Here is a 17,158-nt window from a genome sequence, read left to right as displayed (position 1 = left end):
GCTGCTTTTTTTTTTTTTTTTTTTTTTGCCTCTTGTTCTGTCCCCTTTCTGGGAGCGCGGCGGCGGCCCGGGGTGGGGGTCACCCCCACCCTCAGCGCCCGCGCGGTGCCTGGCGCCCCAGCCCGCACCGTGGGGCCTCCTCTTGTCCCAAGCCGCGACACCGCCGCCACGCGGCAGCATGCGTGGCATCTGGACTGTCAGGTCTCAGACCAAAGGTCTGCTCTGTGGGAACCGACACGCTGGAGGAAACCTTGAGAGTCTGAGAGGGGAGGGAGTTCCAGAAGAAGGCCAGGATGTCATTTTGAGGGAGTATGTGACCAGAACTCGTCCCGTTGCTTTTGGGGTTCTATGGGCTACACGCAGGAATCTTTGGTGGTGGCACCTGATGTTGGGGGATCCGGAGTCACACCCAGACCTGCTCCACAGGCCTCCTTTTACTTTTCTCTTCGGATTCATTATTTTTAAAAAGTGTCTCTTACCTCTAGGATTGCATTTTCTTTTCTCTCTCTTTTCAAGCAGATGATGGGAGTACAAGTATTCAGGTGACATGTGTTGCCCGTGCCGCCCTCCCCACTGTGTTCTTTTTTTTTTTTTTTTTGAGACAGAGTCTCGTTTTGCTGCCCAGGCTAGAGTGAGTGCCATGGCGTCAGCCTAGCTCACAGCAACCTCAATCTCCGGGCTCAAGCAATCCTGCTGCCTCAGCCTCCCGAGTAGTTGGGACTACAGGCATGCACCACCACGCCCGGCTGTGTTTTTCTATATATATTAGTTGGCCAATTAATTTCTTTCTATTTTTAGTAGAGACGGGGTCTCGCTCTTGCTCAGGCTGGTTTCGAACTCCTGACCTGGAGCAATCCGCCCGCCTCGGCCTCCCAGAGAGCTAGGATTACAGGCGTGAGCCACCGCGCCCGGCCCCCCCTGTGTTCTTATTCATATACCTCTCATGTTGTTCCAGCGTATTGTGGGGGTACCAATGTTAAGGTCGGGTGCCTTGCCCTCTCCAAGCCTCCCCCCTCGGGTCAGAGCTTCAAGTGCGCCCATCCCCCAGTCGGTGCGCACCCACCCCATGCCTAATGGATGTGTATGCCCCTCCCCTCCCCCCACCCGCCCGCCCGACACCCACCCGATGAAGGTGATTCCTCTCTGTCCACTTAGGCGTCCATCCGTTCGTACCAATTTGCTGGTGAGCGCGCTCACGTGGTGCTCGTGTGTCCATTCCTGGGATACTTGGCTTACTGGAACGGGTTCCAGCTCTGGCCAGGAGAACACGAGAGGCGCCCTCTCACCGCTGCTCCTCACAGCCGAATGGCACTCCGTGGTGTCCACGCGCCACATTTTATTGATGCACTCCTGGATGGATGGGCACTCGGGTCGCTTCCACGTCTTTGGGATTGTGAATTGTGCCCTAACTGTAACCCTAACCCTTACCCAGCCCGTCTCCTCTGCCCCTGCCTGACGCACTCCTCCCCGGCCAGGCCCGTCACTGTCCTGGGCCCCCGCCTGACCGGCTCCTCCCCGCCCGGCCGGTCACCGTCCTCTGCCCCTGCCTGACACGCTCCTTCCCGCCCGGCCTCTCACCGTCCTCGGCCCCTGCCTGACCGGCTCCTCCGTCGCCTGGGCCTTCCAAGGGCTTGGTGTGGACGCTGCTTCCAGGAAGCCCTCCAGAAACCCGGCAGCAGGGTGGCCGCAGCAGTCTCCAGCAGCCGTCCCTAAGTCGCGTGAGTGCGGGGGACGTGCCCCCGCTGTGCCGCGGGGGCCCAGCCTGGTGTCTTCCCTGAGGCCCTGCGGCTGCCGGCTGGGCTGCCGCTCCCCGCAAGGGGAGAGCCGCGGAGGTGGGGACCGCCTCCTGATGGGGACGTACACGCAGCTCTCCACGTCGGATTCCGGGGCTCTCTGTCCTGCCCGAAGGCCCAGCTGGCCTGCGGGTCCTTAGAGTGGCAAAAACCTCCGAAAACTGAGACTGAGGGTCCGGTGGGTGTCTGCACTTTTGTGCTGGGCACCCCAGGGAGGCCCGGGGGCTGGCTGGACAACGTGGTCTGCTGGGCGGGGGGGGGGGGGGTTGGAGGAGCAACTGATGCCCTTTGCACTTTGGGTAGCAAGAGTCTGAGGTGTCTCTGAGCCCTGTGCCCTGTGGGGGCGGGGCGGGGGGGAGGAGGAGGAGGAGGAGGAGGAGGTGGGAAGGGCCGGGGCCTGCAGTCCTGTTCCCGGGGTGGCACGGCAAGTGGCTTCTTCCACAGGCTGCTTGGCCTGGGCTCCCTGCACCTGGGCCTTTGGAGGACCGGCCCTGTGCTTGCCAACACTTCCTGCAGGGACCCAGAGCTGGGAGGTGGCATCTCTCAGCCCTGGGTCGGGCAGAGCCCCAGCGGGCCATGCCCACAACCTCTCTCAGCACCGGTCCCCCAGAAGGCTCCTTTGGGACCAGGATTCTCTTGCGGTGACTCTTTAAGGTCTGGCCCCTGGATGGAGGGGCACCAGGAGTAGAGGAGCAGGAAGGGGAAGGGGGTGGCCATGCGAGGGGACACTTTGAGGCCAAGTCCCAGCTTCAGCCTGATCCTCCTGGGAACCCCGCTCTGAGACAAGGAGCCGGGCTTCGCATTCCCACAGCAGCCAGTCGTGGGCTGAGGACACCTGGGGCGTTGGGAACTCCCTGGCTTCTCCTTGGTTTAACATCTAGAGCTGCTTGTGAATCGCGCTGCCACACACACCAGAGTGCAGGTGTCTTCCGCACAGACTGCGGGCCTCGCTCTTCTGAATGCCGCTAGCTCGCCACCCACCCACGGGTGAACCTGGTCAGGGTGCTTTCTCTCAGGGGCAGACTCTTTTCCGGGCGGGCTACCGGTGTCTCTGTTTGCTCGTTTCTTTCTTCCATTTCGGGAAAGTCTTCCTTGCTGGGTGTGGAAATCTCCTATGCCTTCCCTCGCCTATTCTGTCAGCTTTAAAATTCTCCTTCAGTTGCCACCCTCACAGATGGATTAGGAAACTCTTTCCGGTGCACTCATTAGTGAAATGACCTCCAGGAAGCTGGAATCCAATATCTAATGGCCGATTTTTAGCGAGTCCACACGCCAGGGTGGTCGGGGTCCAAAGCAGCCCCGGCCAGGCCCAGGCCCCTTGGACTGGGCCACAGGAGGACACGGAGGAGGGTCCCGGCCCCCACGAAGCGGTGCCGGCAGTTCTCCACGGGCTTGGGTGTTTTCCAGAGGTAGGAGATGGAGGGGACTGATTTCTTCAGCGCCCCCCAAACCACGCCACCCCACCCCACCCATGGGACACATCCCCAGAGAGAGACGCCCCATACACTGGCTGTGCCCCAGCCCTGGCCCGGGGGAATAGGCGGCAGCCCACCCACAGGGCGAGGGGGGGGCGCAGCTGAAAGGGGTTGTGGGGGAGGGCGGCCCCTGGCTGGGGTCAAAGGGCGAGCGTCCCGCGCGTGCGCAGTCAGCGGCAGCGACGCGCTGGGGGTGGGCAGCGGGTAGGTGAAGGAGGCCGGGCGAGGAGACGAGGGGGGCTGGGAGGGCTCCACCTTGGCGAGTCCAGCCGTGGAGGCGCATCTTGTGTGAGTGTGAGTGAGTGTGAGTGTGTGTGTATAGAGAGACAGCCCCCCACCCCGCCCCGCCCCGCCCCGCCCCGCCCATCACCCCCGTCCCTGGGAGCCCGCGGGACCTGGCCAGCGAACTCAACCGGCCCGGCCCGGCCCCGCCCGGCGCGGGGCCTGGGGCGGGAGGCGGCGGCGGGGAAGCCCAGAGAGGCTCGGCTTCTCGAGCGGGGCAGGGGCGCCCTCCGCCGCCGTCTAGGGCCACACCACCCTGAACGCCCCCGATCTCGTCTGGTCTCGGAAGCTAAGCAGGGTCGGGCCTGGTTAGTACTTGGATGGGAGACCGCCTGGGAATACCGGGTGCCACAGGCTGCTGCTTTTTTTTTTTTTTTTTTTTTTTGCCTCTTGTTCTGTCCCCTTTCTGGGAGCGCGGCGGCGGCCCGGGGTGGGGGTCACCCCCACCCTCAGCGCCCGCGCGGTGCCTGGCGCCCCAGCCCGCACCGTGGGGCCTCCTCTTGTCCCAAGCCGCGACACCGCCGCCACGCGGCAGCATGCGTGGCATCTGGACTGTCAGGTCTCAGACCAAAGGTCTGCTCTGTGGGAACCGACACGCTGGAGGAAACCTTGAGAGTCTGAGAGGGGAGGGAGTTCCAGAAGAAGGCCAGGATGTCATTTTGAGGGAGTATGTGACCAGAACTCGTCCCGTTGCTTTTGGGGTTCTATGGGCTACACGCAGGAATCTTTGGTGGTGGCACCTGATGTTGGGGGATCCGGAGTCACACCCAGACCTGCTCCACAGGCCTCCTTTTACTTTTCTCTTCGGATTCATTATTTTTAAAAAGTGTCTCTTACCTCTAGGATTGCATTTTCTTTTCTCTCTCTTTTCAAGCAGATGATGGGAGTACAAGTATTCAGGTGACATGTGTTGCCCGTGCCGCCCTCCCCCCTGTGTTCTTTTTTTTTTTTTTTTGAGACAGAGTCTCGTTTTGCTGCCCAGGCTAGAGTGAGTGCCATGGCGTCAGCCTAGCTCACAGCAACCTCAATCTCCGGGCTCAAGCAATCCTGCTGCCTCAGCCTCCCGAGTAGTTGGGACTACAGGCATGCACCACCACGCCCGGCTGTGTTTTTCTATATATATTAGTTGGCCAATTAATTTCTTTCTATTTTTAGTAGAGACGGGGTCTCGCTCTTGCTCAGGCGGGTTTCGAACTCCTGACCTGGAGCAATCCGCCCGGCTCGGCCTCCCAGAGAGCTAGGATTACAGGCGTGAGCCACCGCGCCCGGCCCCCCCTGTGTTCTTATTCATATACCTCTCATGTTGTTCCAGCGTATTGTGGGGGTACCAATGTTAAGGTCGGGTGCCTTGCCCTCTCCAAGCCTCCCCCCTCGGGTCAGAGCTTCAAGTGCGCCCATCCCCCAGTCGGTGCACACCCACCCCATGCCTAATGGATGTGTATGCCCCTCCCCTCCCCCCACCCGCCCGCCCGACACCCACCCGATGAAGGTGATTCCTCTCTGTCCACTTAGGCGTCCATCCGTTCGTACCAATTTGCTGGTGAGCGCGCTCACGTGGTGCTCGTGTGTCCATTCTTGGGATACTTGGCTTACTGGAACGGGTTCCAGCTCTGGCCAGGAGAACACGAGAGGCGCCCTCTCACCGCTGCTCCTCACAGCCGAATGGCACTCCGTGGTGTCCACGCGCCACATTTTATTGATGCACTCCTGGATGGATGGGCACTCGGGTCGCTTCCACGTCTTTGGGATTGTGAATTGTGCCCTAACTGTAACCCTAACCCTTACCCAGCCCGTCTCCTCTGCCCCTGCCTGACGCACTCCTCCCCGGCCAGGCCCGTCACTGTCCTGGGCCCCCGCCTGACCGGCTCCTCCCCGCCCGGCCGGTCACCGTCCTCTGCCCCTGCCTGACACGCTCCTTCCCGCCCGGCCTCTCACCGTCCTCGGCCCCTGCCTGACCGGCTCCTCCGTCGCCTGGGCCTTCCAAGGGCTTGGTGTGGACGCTGCTTCCAGGAAGCCCTCCAGAAACCCGGCAGCAGGGTGGCCGCAGCAGTCTCCAGCAGCCGTCCCTAAGTCGCGTGAGTGCGGGGGACGTGCCCCCGCTGTGCCGCGGGGGCCCAGCCTGGTGTCTTCCCTGAGGCGCTGCGGCTGCCGGCTGGGCTGCCGCTCCCCGCAAGGGGAGAGCCGCGGAGGTGGGGACCGCCTCCTGATGGGGACGTACACGCAGCTCTCCACGTCGGATTCCGGGGCTCTCTGTCCTGCCCGAAGGCCCAGCTGGCCTGCGGGTCCTTAGAGTGGCAAAAACCTCCGAAAACTGAGACTGAGGGTCCGGTGGGTGTCTGCACTTTTGTGCTGGGCACCCCAGGGAGGCCCGGGGGCTGGCTGGACAACGTGGTCTGCTGGGCGGGGGGGGGGGGTTGGAGGAGCAACTGATGCCCTTTGCACTTTGGGTAGCAAGAGTCTGAGGTGTCTCTGAGCCCTGTGCCCTGTGGGGGCGGGGCGGGGGGGAGGAGGAGGAGGAGGAGGTGGGAAGGGCCGGGGCCTGCAGTCCTGTTCCCGGGGTGGCACGGCAAGTGGCTTCTTCCACAGGCTGCTTGGCCTGGGCTCCCTGCACCTGGGCCTTTGGAGGACCGGCCCTGTGCTTGCCAACACTTCCTGCAGGGACCCAGAGCTGGGAGGTGGCATCTCTCAGCCCTGGGTCGGGCAGAGCCCCAGCGGGCCATGCCCACAACCTCTCTCAGCACCGGTCCCCCAGAAGGCTCCTTTGGGACCAGGATTCTCTTGCGGTGACTCTTTAAGGTCTGGCCCCTGGATGGAGGGGCACCAGGAGTAGAGGAGCAGGAAGGGGAAGGGGGTGGCCATGCGAGGGGACACTTTGAGGCCAAGTCCCAGCTTCAGCCTGATCCTCCTGGGAACCCCGCTCTGAGACAAGGAGCCGGGCTTCGCATTCCCACAGCAGCCAGTCGTGGGCTGAGGACACCTGGGGCGTTGGGAACTCCCTGGCTTCTCCTTGGTTTAACATCTAGAGCTGCTTGTGAATCGCGCCGCCACACACACCAGAGTGCAGGTGTCTTCCACACAGACTGCGGGCCTCGCTCTTCTGAATGCCGCTAGCTCGCCACCCACCCACGGGTGAACCTGGTCAGGGTGCTTTCTCTCAGGGGCAGACTCTTTTCCGGGCGGGCTACCGGTGTCTCTGTTTGCTCGTTTCTTTCTTCCATTTCGGGAAAGTCTTCCTTGCTGGGTGTGGAAATCTCCTATGCCTTCCCTCGCCTATTCTGTCAGCTTTAAAATTCTCCTTCAGTTGCCACCCTCACAGATGGATTAGGAAACTCTTTCCGGTGCACTCATTAGTGAAATGACCTCCAGGAAGCTGGAATCCAATATCTAATGGCCGATTTTTAGCGAGTCCACACGCCAGGGTGGTCGGGGTCCAATGCAGCCCCGGCCAGGCCCAGGCCCCTTGGACTGGGCCACAGGAGGACACGGAGGAGGGTCCCGGCCCCCACGAAGCGGTGCCGGCAGTTCTCCACGGGCTTGGGCGTTTTCCAGAGGTAGGAGATGGAGGGGACTGATTTCTTCAGCGCCCCCCAAACCACGCCACCCCACCCCACCCATGGGACACATCCCCAGAGAGAGACGCCCCATACACTGGCTGTGCCCCAGCCCTGGCCCGGGGGAATAGGCGGCAGCCCACCCACAGGGCGAGGGGGGGGGCGCAGCTGAAAGGGGTTGTGGGGGAGGGCGGCCCCTGGCTGGGGTCAAAGGGCGAGCGTCCCGCGCGTGCGCAGTCAGCGGCAGCGACGCGCTGGGGGTGGGCAGCGGGTAGGTGAAGGAGGCCGGGCGAGGAGACGAGGGGGGCTGGGAGGGCTCCACCTTGGCGAGTCCAGCCGTGGAGGCGCATCTTGTGTGAGTGTGAGTGAGTGTGAGTGTGTGTGTGTGTGTATAGAGAGACAGCCCCCCACCCCGCCCCGCCCCGCCCCGCCCCGCCCATCACCCCCGTCCCTGGGAGCCCGCGGGACCGGGCCAGCGAACTCAACCGGCCCGGCCCGGCCCCGCCCGGCGCGGGGCCTGGGGCGGGAGGCGGCGGCGGGGAAGCCCAGAGAGGCTCGGCTTCTCGAGCGGGGCAGGGGCGCCCTCCGCCGCCGTCTAGGGCCACACCACCCTGAACGCCCCCGATCTCGTCTGGTCTCGGAAGCTAAGCAGGGTCGGGCCTGGTTAGTACTTGGATGGGAGACCGCCTGGGAATACCGGGTGCCACAGGCTGCTGCTTTTTTTTTTTTTTTTTTTTTTGCCTCTTGTTCTGTCCCCTTTCTGGGAGCGCGGCGGCGGCCCGGGGTGGGGGTCACCCCCACCCTCAGCGCCCGCGCGGTGCCTGGCGCCCCAGCCCGCACCGTGGGGCCTCCTCTTGTCCCAAGCCGCGACACCGCCGCCACGCGGCAGCATGCGTGGCATCTGGACTGTCAGGTCTCAGACCAAAGGTCTGCTCTGTGGGAACCGACACGCTGGAGGAAACCTTGAGAGTCTGAGAGGGGAGGGAGTTCCAGAAGAAGGCCAGGATGTCATTTTGAGGGAGTATGTGACCAGAACTCGTCCCGTTGCTTTTGGGGTTCTATGGGCTACACGCAGGAATCTTTGGTGGTGGCACCTGATGTTGGGGGATCCGGAGTCACACCCAGACCTGCTCCACAGGCCTCCTTTTACTTTTCTCTTCGGATTCATTATTTTTAAAAAGTGTCTCTTACCTCTAGGATTGCATTTTCTTTTCTCTCTCTTTTCAAGCAGATGATGGGAGTACAAGTATTCAGGTGACATGTGTTGCCCGTGCCGCCCTCCCCACTGTGTTCTTTTTTTTTTTTTTTTGAGACAGAGTCTCGTTTTGCTGCCCAGGCTAGAGTGAGTGCCATGGCGTCAGCCTAGCTCACAGCAACCTCAATCTCCGGGCTCAAGCAATCCTGCTGCCTCAGCCTCCCGAGTAGTTGGGACTACAGGCATGCACCACCACGCCCGGCTGTGTTTTTCTATATATATTAGTTGGCCAATTAATTTCTTTCTATTTTTAGTAGAGACGGGGTCTCGCTCTTGCTCAGGCTGGTTTCGAACTCCTGACCTGGAGCAATCCGCCCGCCTCGGCCTCCCAGAGAGCTAGGATTACAGGCGTGAGCCACCGCGCCCGGCCCCCCCTGTGTTCTTATTCATATACCTCTCATGTTGTTCCAGCGTATTGTGGGGGTACCAATGTTAAGGTCGGGTGCCTTGCCCTCTCCAAGCCTCCCCCCTCGGGTCAGAGCTTCAAGTGCGCCCATCCCCCAGTCGGTGCGCACCCACCCCATGCCTAATGGATGTGTATGCCCCTCCCCTCCCCCCACCCGCCCGCCCGACACCCACCCGATGAAGGTGATTCCTCTCTGTCCACTTAGGCGTCCATCCGTTCGTACCAATTTGCTGGTGAGCGCGCTCACGTGGTGCTCGTGTGTCCATTCCTGGGATACTTGGCTTACTGGAACGGGTTCCAGCTCTGGCCAGGAGAACACGAGAGGCGCCCTCTCACCGCTGCTCCTCACAGCCGAATGGCACTCCGTGGTGTCCACGCGCCACATTTTATTGATGCACTCCTGGATGGATGGGCACTCGGGTCGCTTCCACGTCTTTGGGATTGTGAATTGTGCCCTAACTGTAACCCTAACCCTTACCCAGCCCGTCTCCTCTGCCCCTGCCTGACGCACTCCTCCCCGGCCAGGCCCGTCACTGTCCTGGGCCCCCGCCTGACCGGCTCCTCCCCGCCCGGCCGGTCACCGTCCTCTGCCCCTGCCTGACACGCTCCTTCCCGCCCGGCCTCTCACCGTCCTCGGCCCCTGCCTGACCGGCTCCTCCGTCGCCTGGGCCTTCCAAGGGCTTGGTGTGGACGCTGCTTCCAGGAAGCCCTCCAGAAACCCGGCAGCAGGGTGGCCGCAGCAGTCTCCAGCAGCCGTCCCTAAGTCGCGTGAGTGCGGGGGACGTGCCCCCGCTGTGCCGCGGGGGCCCAGCCTGGTGTCTTCCCTGAGGCCCTGCGGCTGCCGGCTGGGCTGCCGCTCCCCGCAAGGGGAGAGCCGCGGAGGTGGGGACCGCCTCCTGATGGGGACGTACACGCAGCTCTCCACGTCGGATTCCGGGGCTCTCTGTCCTGCCCGAAGGCCCAGCTGGCCTGCGGGTCCTTAGAGTGGCAAAAACCTCCGAAAACTGAGACTGAGGGTCCGGTGGGTGTCTGCACTTTTGTGCTGGGCACCCCAGGGAGGCCCGGGGGCTGGCTGGACAACGTGGTCTGCTGGGCGGGGGGGGGGGGGGGTTGGAGGAGCAACTGATGCCCTTTGCACTTTGGGTAGCAAGAGTCTGAGGTGTCTCTGAGCCCTGTGCCCTGTGGGGGCGGGGCGGGGGGGAGGAGGAGGAGGAGGAGGAGGAGGTGGGAAGGGCCGGGGCCTGCAGTCCTGTTCCCGGGGTGGCACGGCAAGTGGCTTCTTCCACAGGCTGCTTGGCCTGGGCTCCCTGCACCTGGGCCTTTGGAGGACCGGCCCTGTGCTTGCCAACACTTCCTGCAGGGACCCAGAGCTGGGAGGTGGCATCTCTCAGCCCTGGGTCGGGCAGAGCCCCAGCGGGCCATGCCCACAACCTCTCTCAGCACCGGTCCCCCAGAAGGCTCCTTTGGGACCAGGATTCTCTTGCGGTGACTCTTTAAGGTCTGGCCCCTGGATGGAGGGGCACCAGGAGTAGAGGAGCAGGAAGGGGAAGGGGGTGGCCATGCGAGGGGACACTTTGAGGCCAAGTCCCAGCTTCAGCCTGATCCTCCTGGGAACCCCGCTCTGAGACAAGGAGCCGGGCTTCGCATTCCCACAGCAGCCAGTCGTGGGCTGAGGACACCTGGGGCGTTGGGAACTCCCTGGCTTCTCCTTGGTTTAACATCTAGAGCTGCTTGTGAATCGCGCTGCCACACACACCAGAGTGCAGGTGTCTTCCGCACAGACTGCGGGCCTCGCTCTTCTGAATGCCGCTAGCTCGCCACCCACCCACGGGTGAACCTGGTCAGGGTGCTTTCTCTCAGGGGCAGACTCTTTTCCGGGCGGGCTACCGGTGTCTCTGTTTGCTCGTTTCTTTCTTCCATTTCGGGAAAGTCTTCCTTGCTGGGTGTGGAAATCTCCTATGCCTTCCCTCGCCTATTCTGTCAGCTTTAAAATTCTCCTTCAGTTGCCACCCTCACAGATGGATTAGGAAACTCTTTCCGGTGCACTCATTAGTGAAATGACCTCCAGGAAGCTGGAATCCAATATCTAATGGCCGATTTTTAGCGAGTCCACACGCCAGGGTGGTCGGGGTCCAAAGCAGCCCCGGCCAGGCCCAGGCCCCTTGGACTGGGCCACAGGAGGACACGGAGGAGGGTCCCGGCCCCCACGAAGCGGTGCCGGCAGTTCTCCACGGGCTTGGGTGTTTTCCAGAGGTAGGAGATGGAGGGGACTGATTTCTTCAGCGCCCCCCAAACCACGCCACCCCACCCCACCCATGGGACACATCCCCAGAGAGAGACGCCCCATACACTGGCTGTGCCCCAGCCCTGGCCCGGGGGAATAGGCGGCAGCCCACCCACAGGGCGAGGGGGGGGCGCAGCTGAAAGGGGTTGTGGGGGAGGGCGGCCCCTGGCTGGGGTCAAAGGGCGAGCGTCCCGCGCGTGCGCAGTCAGCGGCAGCGACGCGCTGGGGGTGGGCAGCGGGTAGGTGAAGGAGGCCGGGCGAGGAGACGAGGGGGGCTGGGAGGGCTCCACCTTGGCGAGTCCAGCCGTGGAGGCGCATCTTGTGTGAGTGTGAGTGAGTGTGAGTGTGTGTGTGTGTGTATAGAGAGACAGCCCCCCACCCCGCCCCGCCCCGCCCCGCCCCGCCCATCACCCCCGTCCCTGGGAGCCCGCGGGACCGGGCCAGCGAACTCAACCGGCCCGGCCCGGCCCCGCCCGGCGCGGGGCCTGGGGCGGGAGGCGGCGGCGGGGAAGCCCAGAGAGGCTCGGCTTCTCGAGCGGGGCAGGGGCGCCCTCCACCGCCGTCTAGGGCCACACCACCCTGAACGCCCCCGATCTCGTCTGGTCTCGGAAGCTAAGCAGGGTCGGGCCTGGTTAGTACTTGGATGGGAGACCGCCTGGGAATACCGGGTGCCACAGGCTGCTGCTTTTTTTTTTTTTTTTTTTTTGCCTCTTGTTCTGTCCCCTTTCTGGGAGCGCGGCGGCGGCCCGGGGTGGGGGTCACCCCCACCCTCAGCGCCCGCGCGGTGCCTGGCGCCCCAGCCCGCACCGTGGGGCCTCCTCTTGTCCCAAGCCGCGACACCGCCGCCACGCGGCAGCATGCGTGGCATCTGGACTGTCAGGTCTCAGACCAAAGGTCTGCTCTGTGGGAACCGACACGCTGGAGGAAACCTTGAGAGTCTGAGAGGGGAGGGAGTTCCAGAAGAAGGCCAGGATGTCATTTTGAGGGAGTATGTGACCAGAACTCGTCCCGTTGCTTTTGGGGTTCTATGGGCTACACGCAGGAATCTTTGGTGGTGGCACCTGATGTTGGGGGATCCGGAGTCACACCCAGACCTGCTCCACAGGCCTCCTTTTACTTTTCTCTTCGGATTCATTATTTTTAAAAAGTGTCTCTTACCTCTAGGATTGCATTTTCTTTTCTCTCTCTTTTCAAGCAGATGATGGGAGTACAAGTATTCAGGTGACATGTGTTGCCCGTGCCGCCCTCCCCCCTGTGTTCTTTTTTTTTTTTTTTTGAGACAGAGTCTCGTTTTGCTGCCCAGGCTAGAGTGAGTGCCATGGCGTCAGCCTAGCTCACAGCAACCTCAATCTCCGGGCTCAAGCAATCCTGCTGCCTCAGCCTCCCGAGTAGTTGGGACTACAGGCATGCACCACCACGCCCGGCTGTGTTTTTCTATATATATTAGTTGGCCAATTAATTTCTTTCTATTTTTAGTAGAGACGGGGTCTCGCTCTTGCTCAGGCGGGTTTCGAACTCCTGACCTGGAGCAATCCGCCCGGCTCGGCCTCCCAGAGAGCTAGGATTACAGGCGTGAGCCACCGCGCCCGGCCCCCCCTGTGTTCTTATTCATATACCTCTCATGTTGTTCCAGCGTATTGTGGGGGTACCAATGTTAAGGTCGGGTGCCTTGCCCTCTCCAAGCCTCCCCCCTCGGGTCAGAGCTTCAAGTGCGCCCATCCCCCAGTCGGTGCGCACCCACCCCATGCCTAATGGATGTGTATGCCCCTCCCCTCCCCCCACCCGCCCGCCCGACACCCACCCGATGAAGGTGATTCCTCTCTGTCCACTTAGGCGTCCATCCGTTCGTACCAATTTGCTGGTGAGCGCGCTCACGTGGTGCTCGTGTGTCCATTCTTGGGATACTTGGCTTACTGGATCGGGTTCCAGCTCTGGCCAGGAGAACACGAGAGGCGCCCTCTCACCGCTGCTCCTCACAGCCGAATGGCACTCCGTGGTGTCCACGCGCCACATTTTATTGATGCACTCCTGGATGGATGGGCACTCGGGTCGCTTCCACGTCTTTGGGATTGTGAATTGTGCCCTAACTGTAACCCTAACCCTTACCCAGCCCGTCTCCTCTGCCCCTGCCTGACGCACTCCTCCCCGGCCAGGCCCGTCACTGTCCTGGGCCCCCGCCTGACCGGCTCCTCCCCGCCCGGCCGGTCACCGTCCTCTGCCCCTGCCTGACACGCTCCTTCCCGCCCGGCCTCTCACCGTCCTCGGCCCCTGCCTGACCGGCTCCTCCGTCGCCTGGGCCTTCCAAGGGCTTGGTGTGGACGCTGCTTCCAGGAAGCCCTCCAGAAACCCGGCAGCAGGGTGGCCGCAGCAGTCTCCAGCAGCCGTCCCTAAGTCGCGTGAGTGCGGGGGACGTGCCCCCGCTGTGCCGCGGGGGCCCAGCCTGGTGTCTTCCCTGAGGCGCTGCGGCTGCCGGCTGGGCTGCCGCTCCCCGCAAGGGGAGAGCCGCGGAGGTGGGGACCGCCTCCTGATGGGGACGTACACGCAGCTCTCCACGTCGGATTCCGGGGCTCTCTGTCCTGCCCGAAGGCCCAGCTGGCCTGCGGGTCCTTAGAGTGGCAAAAACCTCCGAAAACTGAGACTGAGGGTCCGGTGGGTGTCTGCACTTTTGTGCTGGGCACCCCAGGGAGGCCCGGGGGCTGGCTGGACAACGTGGTCTGCTGGGCGGGGGGGGGGGGGGGTTGGAGGAGCAACTGATGCCCTTTGCACTTTGGGTAGCAAGAGTCTGAGGTGTCTCTGAGCCCTGTGCCCTGTGGGGGCGGGGCGGGGGGGAGGAGGAGGAGGAGGAGGAGGAGGTGGGAAGGGCCGGGGCCTGCAGTCCTGTTCCCGGGGTGGCACGGCAAGTGGCTTCTTCCACAGGCTGCTTGGCCTGGGCTCCCTGCACCTGGGCCTTTGGAGGACCGGCCCTGTGCTTGCCAACACTTCCTGCAGGGACCCAGAGCTGGGAGGTGGCATCTCTCAGCCCTGGGTCGGGCAGAGCCCCAGCGGGCCATGCCCACAACCTCTCTCAGCACCGGTCCCCCAGAAGGCTCCTTTGGGACCAGGATTCTCTTGCGGTGACTCTTTAAGGTCTGGCCCCTGGATGGAGGGGCACCAGGAGTAGAGGAGCAGGAAGGGGAAGGGGGTGGCCATGCGAGGGGACACTTTGAGGCCAAGTCCCAGCTTCAGCCTGATCCTCCTGGGAACCCCGCTCTGAGACAAGGAGCCGGGCTTCGCATTCCCACAGCAGCCAGTCGTGGGCTGAGGACACCTGGGGCGTTGGGAACTCCCTGGCTTCTCCTTGGTTTAACATCTAGAGCTGCTTGTGAATCGCGCCGCCACACACACCAGAGTGCAGGTGTCTTCCACACAGACTGCGGGCCTCGCTCTTCTGAATGCCGCTAGCTCGCCACCCACCCACGGGTGAACCTGGTCAGGGTGCTTTCTCTCAGGGGCAGACTCTTTTCCGGGCGGGCTACCGGTGTCTCTGTTTGCTCGTTTCTTTCTTCCATTTCGGGAAAGTCTTCCTTGCTGGGTGTGGAAATCTCCTATGCCTTCCCTCGCCTATTCTGTCAGCTTTAAAATTCTCCTTCAGTTGCCACCCTCACAGATGGATTAGGAAACTCTTTCCGGTGCACTCATTAGTGAAATGACCTCCAGGAAGCTGGAATCCAATATCTAATGGCCGATTTTTAGCGAGTCCACACGCCAGGGTGGTCGGGGTCCAATGCAGCCCCGGCCAGGCCCAGGCCCCTTGGACTGGGCCACAGGAGGACACGGAGGAGGGTCCCGGCCCCCACGAAGCGGTGCCGGCAGTTCTCCACGGGCTTGGGCGTTTTCCAGAGGTAGGAGATGGAGGGGACTGATTTCTTCAGCGCCCCCCAAACCACGCCACCCCACCCCACCCATGGGACACATCCCCAGAGAGAGACGCCCCATACACTGGCTGTGCCCCAGCCCTGGCCCGGGGGAATAGGCGGCAGCCCACCCACAGGGCGAGGGGGGGGGCGCAGCTGAAAGGGGTTGTGGGGGAGGGCGGCCCCTGGCTGGGGTCAAAGGGCGAGCGTCCCGCGCGTGCGCAGTCAGCGGCAGCGACGCGCTGGGGGTGGGCAGCGGGTAGGTGAAGGAGGCCGGGCGAGGAGACGAGGGGGGCTGGGAGGGCTCCACCTTGGCGAGTCCAGCCGTGGAGGCGCATCTTGTGTGAGTGTGAGTGAGTGTGAGTGTGTGTGTGTGTGTATAGAGAGACAGCCCCCCACCCCGCCCCGCCCCGCCCCGCCCCGCCCATCACCCCCGTCCCTGGGAGCCCGCGGGACCGGGCCAGCGAACTCAACCGGCCCGGCCCGGCCCCGCCCGGCGCGGGGCCTGGGGCGGGAGGCGGCGGCGGGGAAGCCCAGAGAGGCTCGGCTTCTCGAGCGGGGCAGGGGCGCCCTCCGCCGCCGTCTAGGGCCACACCACCCTGAACGCCCCCGATCTCGTCTGGTCTCGGAAGCTAAGCAGGGTCGGGCCTGGTTAGTACTTGGATGGGAGACCGCCTGGGAATACCGGGTGCCACAGGCTGCTGCTTTTTTTTTTTTTTTTTTTTTTGCCTCTTGTTCTGTCCCCTTTCTGGGAGCGCGGCGGCGGCCCGGGGTGGGGGTCACCCCCACCCTCAGCGCCCGCGCGGTGCCTGGCGCCCCAGCCCGCACCGTGGGGCCTCCTCTTGTCCCAAGCCGCGACACCGCCGCCACGCGGCAGCATGCGTGGCATCTGGACTGTCAGGTCTCAGACCAAAGGTCTGCTCTGTGGGAACCGACACGCTGGAGGAAACCTTGAGAGTCTGAGAGGGGAGGGAGTTCCAGAAGAAGGCCAGGATGTCATTTTGAGGGAGTATGTGACCAGAACTCGTCCCGTTGCTTTTGGGGTTCTATGGGCTACACGCAGGAATCTTTGGTGGTGGCACCTGATGTTGGGGGATCCGGAGTCACACCCAGACCTGCTCCACAGGCCTCCTTTTACTTTTCTCTTCGGATTCATTATTTTTAAAAAGTGTCTCTTACCTCTAGGATTGCATTTTCTTTTCTCTCTCTTTTCAAGCAGATGATGGGAGTACAAGTATTCAGGTGACATGTGTTGCCCGTGCCGCCCTCCCCACTGTGTTCTTTTTTTTTTTTTTTTTGAGACAGAGTCTCGTTTTGCTGCCCAGGCTAGAGTGAGTGCCATGGCGTCAGCCTAGCTCACAGCAACCTCAATCTCCGGGCTCAAGCAATCCTGCTGCCTCAGCCTCCCGAGTAGTTGGGACTACAGGCATGCACCACCACGCCCGGCTGTGTTTTTCTATATATATTAGTTGGCCAATTAATTTCTTTCTATTTTTAGTAGAGACGGGGTCTCGCTCTTGCTCAGGCTGGTTTCGAACTCCTGACCTGGAGCAATCCGCCCGCCTCGGCCTCCCAGAGAGCTAGGATTACAGGCGTGAGCCACCGCGCCCGGCCCCCCCTGTGTTCTTATTCATATACCTCTCATGTTGTTCCAGCGTATTGTGGGGGTACCAATGTTAAGGTCGGGTGCCTTGCCCTCTCCAAGCCTCCCCCCTCGGGTCAGAGCTTCAAGTGCGCCCATCCCCCAGTCGGTGCGCACCCACCCCATGCCTAATGGATGTGTATGCCCCTCCCCTCCCCCCACCCGCCCGCCCGACACCCACCCGATGAAGGTGATTCCTCTCTGTCCACTTAGGCGTCCATCCGTTCGTACCAATTTGCTGGTGAGCGCGCTCACGTGGTGCTCGTGTGTCCATTCCTGGGATACTTGGCTTACTGGAACGGGTTCCAGCTCTGGCCAGGAGAACACGAGAGGCGCCCTCTCACCGCTGCTCCTCACAGCCGAATGGCACTCCGTGGTGTCCACGCGCCACATTTTATTGATGCACTCCTGGATGGATGGGCACTCGGGTCGCTTCCACGTCTTTGGGATTGTGAATTGTGCCCTAACTGTAACCCTAACCCTTACCCAGCCCGTCTCCTCTGCCCCTGCCTGACGCACTCCTCCCCGGCCAGGCCCGTCACTGTCCTGGGCCCCCGCCTGACCGGCTCCTCCCCGC

At 62.6% G+C, this 17,158-nt stretch overlaps 4 non-coding genes across 4 annotated transcripts; all 4 read left to right on the top strand.

Annotated features, from left to right (window-relative positions):
* Positions 1 to 3,788: 3,788 nt before the first annotated feature.
* On the top strand, positions 3,789 to 3,907 carry LOC142862044 (5S ribosomal RNA). Its single transcript, XR_012913190.1, has one exon. It is a non-coding gene; the product is annotated as a 5S ribosomal RNA (ribosomal RNA).
* A 3,787-nt stretch (positions 3,908 to 7,694) lies between these two features.
* Positions 7,695 to 7,813, top strand: LOC142862042 (5S ribosomal RNA). The gene has a single exon (XR_012913188.1). It is a non-coding gene; the product is annotated as a 5S ribosomal RNA (ribosomal RNA).
* A 3,794-nt stretch (positions 7,814 to 11,607) lies between these two features.
* LOC142862041 (5S ribosomal RNA) lies at positions 11,608 to 11,726 on the top strand. Its single transcript, XR_012913187.1, has one exon. It is a non-coding gene; the product is annotated as a 5S ribosomal RNA (ribosomal RNA).
* A 3,794-nt stretch (positions 11,727 to 15,520) lies between these two features.
* Positions 15,521 to 15,639, top strand: LOC142862040 (5S ribosomal RNA). Its single transcript, XR_012913186.1, has one exon. It is a non-coding gene; the product is annotated as a 5S ribosomal RNA (ribosomal RNA).
* Positions 15,640 to 17,158: the final 1,519 nt, after the last annotated feature.

Source organism: Microcebus murinus, chromosome 18, assembly GCF_040939455.1.
Source record: "Microcebus murinus isolate Inina chromosome 18, M.murinus_Inina_mat1.0, whole genome shotgun sequence".
Taxonomy (NCBI): Eukaryota; Metazoa; Chordata; class Mammalia; order Primates; family Cheirogaleidae; genus Microcebus; species Microcebus murinus.
Note: the sequence above shows the minus strand (reverse complement) of the source record. Positions and strands in the feature narration are given on the sequence as shown.